The sequence below is a fragment of the Chiloscyllium plagiosum genome, chromosome 17, assembly GCF_004010195.1.
Source record: "Chiloscyllium plagiosum isolate BGI_BamShark_2017 chromosome 17, ASM401019v2, whole genome shotgun sequence".
Classification (NCBI taxonomy): Eukaryota; Metazoa; Chordata; class Chondrichthyes; order Orectolobiformes; family Hemiscylliidae; genus Chiloscyllium; species Chiloscyllium plagiosum.
In genome coordinates this window covers 64,135,821-64,148,122 of record NC_057726.1, presented here as the reverse complement: position 1 = coordinate 64,148,122, position 12,302 = coordinate 64,135,821, and the positions used below count along the sequence as shown (strand labels likewise).

The window sequence follows — 12,302 nt, the reverse complement described above, 5'->3', positions numbered from 1 at the left end:
CCGAGGAAGCTGCGCTTTCTTGACTGTTGCATTGACATGGGTGGACCATTGCTGGTGATCATCACTCCCAGGAACTTGACGCGCTGTACCATCTCCACCTCAGCTCCATCGATGCTGTCAGGGGCATGCAAGTCATGACGGGGAGCCATCATCCTCAATAGCCTACCTCCCTTCTGCAGCTCTTTTGTGCCTCGATGCCCTTGGACATGGAACACACATTTCCCACTGGTACTCTTGAAGCATTTAGGAATAGCTGAGCACCGCAGAGGTTCATTACCTCCCCCACTGACATCCTTTTGATTTAATCCCACCATCTTTCCTCCTCCTTTGTGATTTTTCTAATTGTTACATTGCCCCTGGCAGGTGGTGTTTGTAATTCTGATGGGTTTATTTTATGAAAGAGAGGAGTTGGGTTTCTGTGAACAGCTGAACTCTCCCCCATTGGGGGGGTTCTGGTCAGGGGAAAGTAATCCAGAAGGGAAAGGTGGAAACTGATGTTTGTGTTAAATTTACAATAAACTCTTGTAAATGTCTGAATATGTTTTGCTGAATAATTTAACATTGTGAACATTGGCCTGTCAAACATCTGATACCTCAGCTGCATAGAAGTCCATCAGGTTTTGCCTGAAGATTGACTTGCTGCATAAAGAACACACAGCATTTGTCTCTGGATAACACAGCAAAGCAAAGAAAGAAAACTGTCAGGAAAAACAGGCAAATGAGAAAATTAAACGTGTTTGTCATAAAGTAACTGGAAATTTCCCATTCATGGCCTGACCCAGCTAAAATGGATAAACGCTCCATTTTCATTGGATACATCAAGGTAGGCATCGATAAATTAAAAAAGATTAACTTCAATTTTTGTTTGCATAATACCTATAGCTCTTGGATTTGGTTTATTCTTGTCCCATGTACCGAGACACAATGAAAAGTTGTGAACTCAGTCCAGTCCATCACACAAACTTTCCACTAACTCCATTTATACTTACTGCTGCCTCGGGAAAGCAGCCAACATCATCAAAGACCCTTCCCACCCCGGGTGACGCTCTCTTCCACCCTCATCTGTCGTGCAGAAGATAGAAAAGTTTGAAAACACAAACCAACAGATTCAAGAACAGCTTCTTCCCTGCTGTTATCAGACTTTTGAACAGACTTCTCAGACATTAGAGTTGATCTTTCTCTGCACCTTCTCTGTAGCAGTAACACTATGTTTTGTTCTACTACCCTGATGCACTTATGTAAGGTGTGGCCTGTCTGGATAGCACACAAAACAATACAATACGTTTGTTAGTCATCTGATGAAAACAGTTGATGCCACTCTACAGCTGGGTGTGCTTTGCTAACAAATAAGCAGAAACCACAGAACAGGAGAACTCCAGCACTCCATCTCAGTCAGTTCCAGTTCCACAGCTGACTATTTAAGAGTTTCTTTATTGCAACAAGGCTCTTCCACAAAATAGCTGATAATTTATGTTGAGTGAGGCACATTTTCAGATCTGGTGCTTCCAAAGGGGAGATTCATATGGTGCACCAATAATGGAGAGAAATGCAGCTATTCTGGCTATCATCTTGCATTGATCCCTGTTAATCATTTGACAGTGACGTTATACCCCATCCATTATTTTGAAGTTAACTTCTATATTATGAATTTCGTGAAATTCTATTTGACGCCTATCCTATATTAGTCAGATGGCAGAGTTGTCTTTACTTCATTACCGAAATATTTAATTAAGTTATTTTAATTTCTGCTTAATTCTTGTGGATGGTGGAGTGTTTGTAACAAGGTCAGCCAAATGGACCTCATAAAATACAAGTTCCCTGATTGAGGCTGTTAATCTGGTCCAACCAGGGAGCCTTGGCTGCCAGACACAGAGGAGTGTCAGACATTCTGACATGCTGGGAGCTGGCTCTGAGAGAGCTGGACTAGTGCCAAGGAGCTGGGTTTGCCAAGTGTAAATAACGGGTGCCTTGGTGATGGGATACAGGCCTGTGTGGCATTATTTCAGTAGTGATGAAAGTATAATATGTTCCTTGAGAAAGTTGCTCGGAACTGACGTCTTTGAGTTGGGGCAACTATTTCTGGCATTGTGCCGTTATTTGGGGAGCTTGACTTGTTCAACCCTGCCATCAAGATCAGGGTCCAGTGCATGAAAAGAATGTGTTATTTTTTTTCCAAGCAAGTAACATCGGAGCAGATGAAAAGCAATGAGTAATTCCCCTGATAGCTTGTGGGCCCGCAGCTTTTTCAGTTATTCGGAGTCTAACTTTCCCTGAGGCACTACACACTAAAACCTTTCAAGCACTGACGGATTTAGTTAAGGAATATTATGACCCCAGGCCTCCTCTAATTCTGAAAAGCTATCATTTTAACTCAATAATTCTAGAACCAGAAGAATCCATATGAGGATTTTTGACTAGGTTAAGATGACTGGCAGAGGCATGTGACTTTGGTTTAACCCTTAATTAAATGTTTAAAGATAGGCTGGTATGTGGAATTAAAGATGTAGCCATGCAAAAGCACCGACTAGTTGAAGCCTAACTAGACGTCAAACAAGCATTACAACTAACTACAACTAAGAGATGATGGGAGAAATAGCAAGTGCACTGGTGGTAATTTTCCAAAACTTGCTGGACTCTGAGGCAGTCCCAGCAGATTGGAAAACAGCAAATATGACGCCACTGCTTAAAAAGGGAGATAGACAAAAGATGGGGGATTATAGACAGATTAGCTTAACCTTTGTAGTGGGGAAGATGCTGGAGTCTATTACCAAGGAAGAAATAGCAAGGCATATGGATTGAAGTTGTATTCCTAGGCAGATGCATCATGGGTTCATGAAAGGCAAGTGATGCTTAACTAATCTACTGGAATTCTATGAAGACATTGCGAGCACGGTGGAAAACAGGGACCCAGTAGATGTGGCGTACCTAGACTTCCAAAAGTCCTTCAACAAGATGCCACACAAGACGCTCCTGCATAAGATAAGGATGCATGGCATTATGGGTAAAGTATTAGCATGGACAGAGAATTGGTTAACCAACAGGAAACAAAGAGTGGGGATAAATGTGTGCTATTCTGGTTGGCAATCAGTATCTAGTGGTCTGCCTCAAGGATCGGTGTTGGGACCACAATTATTCACAATTTACAGAGATGATTTGGAGTTGAGGGCCATGTGTAGTGTGTCAAAGTTTGTAGATGACACTAAGATGAGTGGCAGAGCAAAGTGTGCAGAGGACTGTGAAACTTTGCAGAGGAACATAGGTACATTGAGTGAGTGAGAAGCAGGGAGGTTATGTTACAGATGTACAGGGTGCTGGTGAGGCCACACCTGGAGTACTGTGTACAGATTTGGTCTCCTTACTTGAAGAAGGATGTACTGGCACTGGAGGGGGTGCAGAGGGGGTTCACTGGGTTGGTTCCGGAGTTGATGAGGTTGGTTTATGAGGAGAGACTGAGTAGACTGGGATTATTTTCAGTGGAATTCAGAGGAATGGGAGGGGATCTTATGGAAACATACAAAATGATGAAGGGAATAGACAAAATAGAAGTAGAGAGGATGTTTCCACTGGCAGGTGAAACTAGGACAAGAGGGCATAGCCTTGAAATTAGAGGGATATCTCACAGCTGGATAAATACCCCATCCCTCACATAGAGGATTTATACACAAAGCTGGCAGGGGGAACTATCCTTCACAAAGCTGGACATGAGCCATTCAGTTGGATGAGGAGTCCCAGAAATATGCCGCAATTAATACCCACAAGGGATTGTACCAATATACAAGGCTGCCTTTTGGAGTCTGGTCAGCCTGTGCAATTGTTCGACAGATGATGGAGAACATGGTACAAGGTCTACCCCAGGTCACCATTTATCTGGATGACGTGCTAATAACAGGGAAGACCAATAAGGAGCACTTAGAGAACTTGAACACAGTCCTTCGATGTTTCTCCCAGGCGGGCGTACACCTTAGAAGGGAAAAATGTGTGTTCCAGACACCCCAAGTGACCTACCTGGGTTGCAGAGTTGACAAGTCCAGGTTACACCCATTGGAAGATCAAGTATGGACGATCAAAGGTGCCCCAGCTCCCACGTCGGTAACAGAGAACAGGTCTTTCCTTGGGCTAATGAATTATTACTGAGAGTTTATATATAACCCGAACTCCATCTTGGCACCTTTGCATCAACTCTTAAAAAAGGGTCAGCCTGGGAAAGGGCCATAAAGTCAAGCCATAGCCTTCAGGGAAGTGAATAAACAGCTATCATCCTCAAAAGTGTTGGCACACGTGATCCCAAGTGAGGGCTGGTATTGACATGTAATGCCTCCCCATGTGACATTAGGGTGGTATTAGCTCAGAGGTGGCCCAATGGAGAGGAACAGCCAACAGCATACGCATCCAGGACTTTGGCTAATGCACAGCGAAAATAGCCCCAGATAGATAAGGTTTGGCAGTCAGATTTGGAGTCAGGAAGTTCCACCAATACCTTTTAGATGTAAATTAGTAATAATAATGGACCACAAATCCCTGCTAGGTTTACTGAAAGAGGATGAGGCAGTGCCGCCTATAGCTTGAGGCTGAATTCAGTGGTGGGCTCTAATGCTGAGTGTGTTGAATTACAAGTTGGAACACTGTCTGGAAGGCCAAGTAGCAAATGCGGATGCATTGAGCTGCCTCCGACTGGCAGATACACCATTGGTAACACCACCACTGGAAGAGTCTGTACTGGTTTTCAATGTTCTGGACACACTTCCAGTCACTGCTGACAATATCAGACTTTGGACGCAGAATGATCTGGTTCTGGCAAAACTGAAACAGCTGGTATTGAGGGATACCAAAGGGCTGTTATAACCAGAATTAGACCAGGAGAGGCCTGATCACAGTAGAAGATTGCATATTAATACGGGGAGAAAGAGTGATTGCACCGAGCAAAGGTCACTGCCAGATACTAGGTGAACTCCAACAGGGTCATCTAGGTGTTTCCAAAATGACAATGTTGGTGAGAAGTTATAACTGGTGCCCAAGATTGGATACAGACATAGCTGTGTTGTTGGGGCAGTGCCCAAAGTGCCAACCAGGACAAAACCTACTGCCAGCGGCGCCCTCACATTCGTAGAAATTGCTGGGTAAATCCCGGACTCGGTTACACTATGCAGGTCCTTTCACAGCTCAATGCTCTTAGTCATTATAGATGTCCACTCAAAGTGCTTGGATGCACAGAGTTCATTCTTCAAACACGGGGACAATGATAGAAAAACTGTGTGCATCTTTTGCAATACATGGACTCCCAGAAGTGTTGGTCACAGATAACGAGTCATTGTTTACCAGGCAGGAATTTGAGTATTTCCTAAGGTCGAATGGGATTTGGCATCTAAGGACAGTTCCATACCACCCCATCACCCAACGGTGTGGTGGAAAGAGCAGTCCAAACTTTGAAGGCAGGCTTGAAGAAGCACTCGATACTAAACTGTCCCAGTTCCTATTTGATTAGCGGACCACCCTTCTCGCAATTACAGGGATAGGTCCAGCAGAGTTGCTAATGGGGAGAAGACTCCACACCAAGTTAAGTCTGACCATTTCGGACCTGGAGTGAGGGTGAAACAGTATCAAGAGCGCCAATGCTGGACACAAGACTCCACTAAATGAGAGCGAGAGAGAGAGTTGACTTCAGGGGACGAAGTTTGGTGGAGGAACCATAGCAATGGCCCTGGTTCGAGGCATGGTTCACACAAGGTCAGGTCCAGTGGTGCATATAGTTTGAGCGGCAGTCTTGAACAAGCATGTGGATCATACGGAAGCTGTAAACTTGCAAATGGTGCTCCTCAGAACATTTGGAAAGGCCGTTAGAAACCTTAGGTTCTCCATTTCTGTCTGACTCTTAGATGGATTTGATGGATCTTGCCGCTTCAATGTCTTTGCTGTCTGAAGGGAGTGAATTTCTCCCAAGATGCTCTGGGTGTAAGAGGCGAGGTACTCTGCATTACACACCACCCGTATCAAAGGCAGACTTGGAGGTACCTGGCTCGGTGCTAAAATGCATCAGGAGCACTACAAAAAAGGGCCTATGACATCAGACTCAGTGGGGGAAGCAGGAAGTGATTGTAACAAGGTCAGCCAGGTGGACCTTGTAGAATATGAATTCTCTGGTTTGAGGTTGTTAATCTGGTCTAATCAGGGAGCCCTGCCTGACAGATATAAGCAGAGATTCTGTTAACTGAGGGCTGGCTCTGAGAGACCTGGACCAGTATCAAGAACTTTCAACATGCAAATAAAGGGTGACTTGGTGACGGGATACCATTCTCTGTGGAGTTATTTTAGGTGGCTATCAACTTCTCCTTGTCACTTAATACCAGATTTTTAAAAAGCAACATGTTATAGAGTCATAGAGTCATAGAGATGTACAGCATGGAAACAGACCCTTCAGTCCAACTTGTCCATGCCGACCAGATATCCCAACCCAATGTAGTCCCACCTGCCAATACCCAGCCCATATCCCTCTAAACCCTTCCTATACATATACCCATCCAGATGCCTTTTAAATGATGCAATTGTACCAATCTCCACCACTTCCTCTGGCAGCTCATTCCATACACGTACCACCCTCTGTGTGAAAAGTTGTCCCTTAGGTCTCTTTTAAAACTTTCCCCTCTCACCCTAAACCTACGCCCTCTAGTTCTGGACTCCCCCACCCCAGGGAAAAGACCTTGTCTATTTATCCTATCCATGCCCCTCATGATTTTATAAACCTCTATAAGATCACCCCTCAGTCTCCAACGCTCCAGGGAAAACAGCCCCAGCTTATTCAGCCTCTCCCTATAGCTCAAACTCTGGCAATATAATTGATGCCAGAATTAGAGGAGCACAGATCTCCCAGAGGGGTGTGGAGATGGAAATAACTGCAGAGACAGGGAGGGGTGTGGCCATGGAGGGATCCGAAAACAAGAGTGAGAATATTAAAATCAATCCATTGATGCTTCACCAGATCACAGAATCTCTACTGTGTGGAAGTAGGCCATGCGGCCCATCCAGTCAACACAGACCCTCCAAAGAACATGCCACCCAATACCTGCAACCCTGCATTTCCTATTGCCAGGCCATCTAACCTGCGCATCTCCGGACCACGGGAGGAAACCAGAGCACCCGGAGGAAACCCACGCAGACATGGGGAGAAAGGGCAAACTCCACACAGCCTGAGGGTGGGATCCAACATAGTGCAGGGAACAGGGAGATGATGGGGGAAACTGAACTTGACTTGAATCAGGATGTGGGCAGCTGGATTTCAGCACAAACTGGAAATTAAAAGTGGGAGCTTTCTATTCAAGTCGCTCAGTGTCACACCACATGACTTGAAACAGGAACAAAAAAAACCTCTACTTCCTAAACTTCAACACAAACTCTCGAACTCCTGGTGTTCAACTGACAATTCAAGAATAAGATTGTGCCATTCAAACGATAGGGAGTGAAGGAATTCCCAAATGTTTGTAGAGATGAAACAGAAGAAGAGGGGTTTGAAAGGTAATTAAGGTGGGAAGCAAGGCCTGACGGTATTCCAACCTTCCAGGATACTTCAAAGTAATGAATCTTCCACATGAAGCTGTGAACTTTCTCACCTTAAGCACGATACAGAATGTTTATATCCTATGGACAATGTTTAGAGTGCACAGCTATTATATCAGTTAAGTTTTCACACAGCAAGCTCCCAAAAACATCAAATAAGTGAAATAATCTGATAGTCACTCGACAGTACAGAGCTTGGGTGTTGATGAGAAAGAAATGTGCAGAGGAAGCTTTTTGTCTAGCAACTCAATGGGACAGAAATACAAAAACAAATGCAAAACCTCCAAGGGAATACTATTTAATATTTGGTATTCTGATGACAGCAAGGCAAATCTTCTGACAGCGTGCCTCCTTTTCAACAATAAATAACCTGATTTGTTGGCATCAGTTGATACAGCCAGAAACATTTTTGCAATCTTTTACATTTGGCTGAGACACAACCGACATTTCATGTCCTTTCAGTCATGAACAACAGTTCCTCCTCCATGGCTCCCCCAGTACTACACCGGAATGTCTACATGCGTTCAAAGTTAGCCGTGGTGCTCAAGAGTCTCATGACTTCAGTCAAAAACAAAAGTGCGATGATGGAGTCAACAGCCAATAACTTTCGCAGCACTGCGTTTCCTGTGAGAATCACCCGATCTTTCCCTTTCCCTCCGTGTTTCAATGAGAGATTATCCGTCAATGCTGTAGAAGTGATAAGAAAATCCCATGGAAGCAACATGCTACCGTGCCTCAACGTCACCAACCCTTTCACATACATTTTGAAACTGTCAAGGGAACAAACACAGATCCATAAAAATCCATGAAATTAAAATTTCAGGGCCTGTTGTCACTGGATTGAGACAGGTTGATGTTGCATTTTACGACATGGTAGAATAGATTATCTGTAAATTGAAGAGACTTCTAATTTTTCCACTTTGAAATTCGCTCAGATTATTATAGACAGTGACCTCAAAGAATGCCTCATTTTATTATGGTATTTTATGATTTACTACCTTAAATTCTTGAAATTTGCAAATTTAATTCAACTTTACGCACAAGGAATTCTCTTCTGCATCACCCTATGAGTAATGTTTTGCTTGCACAGAAATTACAAGCTTATAGAAATAATCATCAAGAAAAGATAAGCTAATGGTTCAAGGACAAAACGGCAACGAGTCATTGAGAAAGTGCGGTTGTGATATTCCAGATATTGGTCATTTTTCACTACCTATTCACTCAAAAGGAAATTTTATTTCAATATGTTCCAGAAAAGACCAAGGCAATTAATTTATACCTTGTTTTTTTTTTGAAGTGTTTCAACCAAATGCTCACAGGAAAGCACTATTTCATCACAGCAGCTGGAAATGTAAATCAATTCAGATAACTAAATACATCTGGACAAAATGTCTCTCATTCAACAAAATGACCACGAGCTGAGGAAGGGTCACCGGATCCGAAACGTTAACTCTGGTTTCTCTTCACAGATGCTGCCAGACCTGCTGAGCTTTCGTAGTTATGACCACATAACCATCGGATTGGTGCAAGAGCCTACAATGTCCTTTTGTAAAGGTAATCTGTCATCTAGCTTGTGTACGTCTCCTGATTCCTAGCAAGGTGGTTGCCTCTTAACTGAGGCAGGAATGAACAAGCAACTCAGCTGACAAGGTGTCAGCTCAGTTGCTTGTTCATTCCTGCCTCAGTCAGCTCACCACCAATTGCTTGAGTGTACCTGGGAATGAAGCCTGCACACTGGCCTTGCCAATGGTGACTGCATCGCATGATTCAGGACTGAATGCGGATAAAAAGATACAACTGTAAAAGCTGAATAAATCCATGCTTTTATTTTGCAGCAGAGAATTGCCGCATGCCATACCACCAGCTGTTCTACAATCCTGATGAAGGGCTTTTGACCGAAACGTCAATTCTCCTGCTCCTCGGATGCTGCCTGACCTGCTGCGCTTTCCCAGCACCACACTCTCGGTTCTATTTAAAGACCTGTCTTCATTATCTTGAGGATTTGTTTTCTAAATGTGCAGCTCTAACCTCTTTAATGATCAAATCTAATACTTTCCCTGAGACAGATGTCAAGCTGGTTGGCCTAGAGCATCCTCTTTGCTGCCTCTCTCCCTTCTTAACTCGAGTCCGTGAGATTATCTACTTTTCTGCCTGATGGATCATTTTGTTAATCAAGGGGATTTTAAATAATTAACAGCAACTTATCTATTAACTCATTAGCCACCTCTTTTGAGGACATTTGATGAAGTCCATTAGCATGCAGAGACTTGTCAGTGCACAGCTCAGTTTGCTCAGTATCACTTCCTGTGTGCTCGTAATTTCATCACGTTCTCCCTTTCCTTTCATCTCCTGATTTACAGCCATTATCGGAATGTCCTTTGTAGTGAATACAGAAGCAGAACAGTTGTTCATTTCATTTGCCATTTCCTTATCTCCTATTAACGCCCCATCCTCATTCTCTGCTGACCAACACCCACTTTATTTCCCCTTACTCTTTTTAAATACCTGCAGAAACACTTGCTATCTATTTGTGCATGTCTAGTTAAGCTATCCCTTATAAGCCAAATTCTTCCACCTGATTAATTTTTAAGTCATTCTCTGCCATTCTTTATAGTTTGACCAAACACCTGACCCGCCAGTCAGCTGGGTGCCATTCTACACTTTGTCCTTAAGTTTGATGCTTTCTGCAACTTACTTATTGAATGATGGATGGCGGGCACACTTTTTAAGATGTTTGTCTTCCAATCTCTTCCATCAGGCAGAAGACACAGAAACTTGAACACATGCACCAACAGGTTCAAGAGCAGCTTCTTCCCTGCTGAGTGGCCCTTTCTAACTTCAAATCTAACACTGACCGTGTTTGCATGCACCTCCTGTGCAGTTTGTAACCTTGTTGCCTCGCTCTGTCTAAGCACCCTGTGATCTGTATGTCTTTGTATGTTATGATCTGCCTATACTGAATGCAAAACAAAACTTTTTGCTGTACTTAGGTACACATGATAACAAGAATCAATCAAATCCTTATGGTAAGAATTAATTTATTCTGAAATATCCACCTTGAATGGCTCTATTGATCCATCCTCTCGCCTAGAGACCCAGGTTCAATTCCCGCCTCAGGTGACTGACTGTATGGAGTTTGCACATTCTCCTCGTGTCTGCGTGGGTTTCCTCCGGGTGCTTCGGTTTCCTCCCACAGTCCAGAGGTGTACAGGTCAGGTGACTTGGCCATGCTAAATTGCCCATAGCATTAGTCGGGGGGGGGGGGGGATGGGTGGGTTGCTCTTCGGAGGGTGGGTGTGGACTTGTTGGGCCGAAGGGCCTGTTTCCATACTGTAAGTAATCTAATCTAACCACATTGGTGTGGGTCTGGTGTCACATGTAGTCCAGACCAGGTAAGGATTGCAGTTTTCTCCCCTGAAGGATATTAGTGAATGAAATGAATTTTTCTGACAATTGGCAATGGATGTACGGTCACCATTAGATGCTGAAATAAATGGACAATGGGTATTCTGAAGCTACTGTTTTGGCACTTTCCGCAGGTCAAGTACCATTTAAAATATGAAAAGCTGCAATCTCAAGGACACCAGAGAAGGCACAGATATTTCACATTGTGCAAACTTCTTCATTCCATTCATTTCAATTTACTTGAGAGAACATTCGCTCCTTTTCCACCCAATCTCCCAAAATCTGTTTTCACTTTCCTCATTCTCAGTATTGTCCATCATTTATGCTGAGTCGATTCTATCTTCAAATTGAACTCAACGGTATTCCTTTCAACCGCAGACTTGATCTTTTTATTGCCATCAGGCTTTTATAATCCAAGTTTCACAAAATCTATCGTGACAGCTTGATTTCCTTCATCTCTTCTCCTCTGTTCTTTCCTACAAAATGGAATCCTATCCAAGGAAGCTTTAACACCTTCCCATGAATATTTTCCAGGTCTAAATAAGACAGGATAACGAAATAAAAAAATAGCATAACATCTCAACTAATTGCCAAATAATTAGAAAACCTTTCAGTTATCTGTGGGATTGCTTTGCTGCTTGAGCTTGATTGCAGTTATCTGGCATATTAAAGTTGATCTTTCTCTGCACCTTCTCTGTAGCTGTAACACTATGTTCTGCATTCAGTTCTAGTATCCTGATGTACTTTTGTAAGACAGGATTCCCCTGGATAGCACACAAAACAATACTTTTTACTATATCTCAGTAGATGTGGCAAATTCAAGAACAGCTACTTCCCCGCTGTTATTAGACTTCCGAATGGACCTCTCAAATTTTAAATTGACCTCGCTCTTTATGCACCTTCTCTGCAGCCGTAACATTGTATTCCTCACTCTAATCAATCATCCGAATGCACTTTGTACAAGTCTTGCCTTTAGAATTCGAACTTGAAACTTTATTGCTGGAACAGCACAGCAGGTCAGGCAGCATCCAGGGAACAGGAGATTCGACGTTTCGGGCACAGGCCCTTCTTCAGGAATGAGCAGAGAGTGTTCAGCAGGAGAAGATAAAAGGTAGGGAGGAGGGACTTGGAGGAGGGGCGTTGGAAATGTGATAGGAAATGTGATAGGTTTTCCACCTATCACATTTCCAACGCCCCTCCTCCAAGTCCCTCCTCCCTACCTTTTATCTTCTCCTGCTGAACACTCTCTGCTCATTCCTAAAGAAGGGCCTGTGCCCGAAACGTCGAATCTCCTGTACCCAGGATGCTGCCTGACCTGCTGTGCTGTTCCAGCAATAAAGTTTCAACTT

The 12,302-nt window shown here is 43.5% G+C and overlaps 1 protein-coding gene across 3 annotated transcripts in view; it reads right to left on the bottom strand.

The window, feature by feature from the left end:
* Positions 1 to 12,302, bottom strand: part of LOC122558575 (RNA-binding Raly-like protein) — a 949,610-nt gene that overhangs the window by 802,435 nt on the left and 134,873 nt on the right. The gene's annotated exons all lie outside the window — the stretch shown is intronic.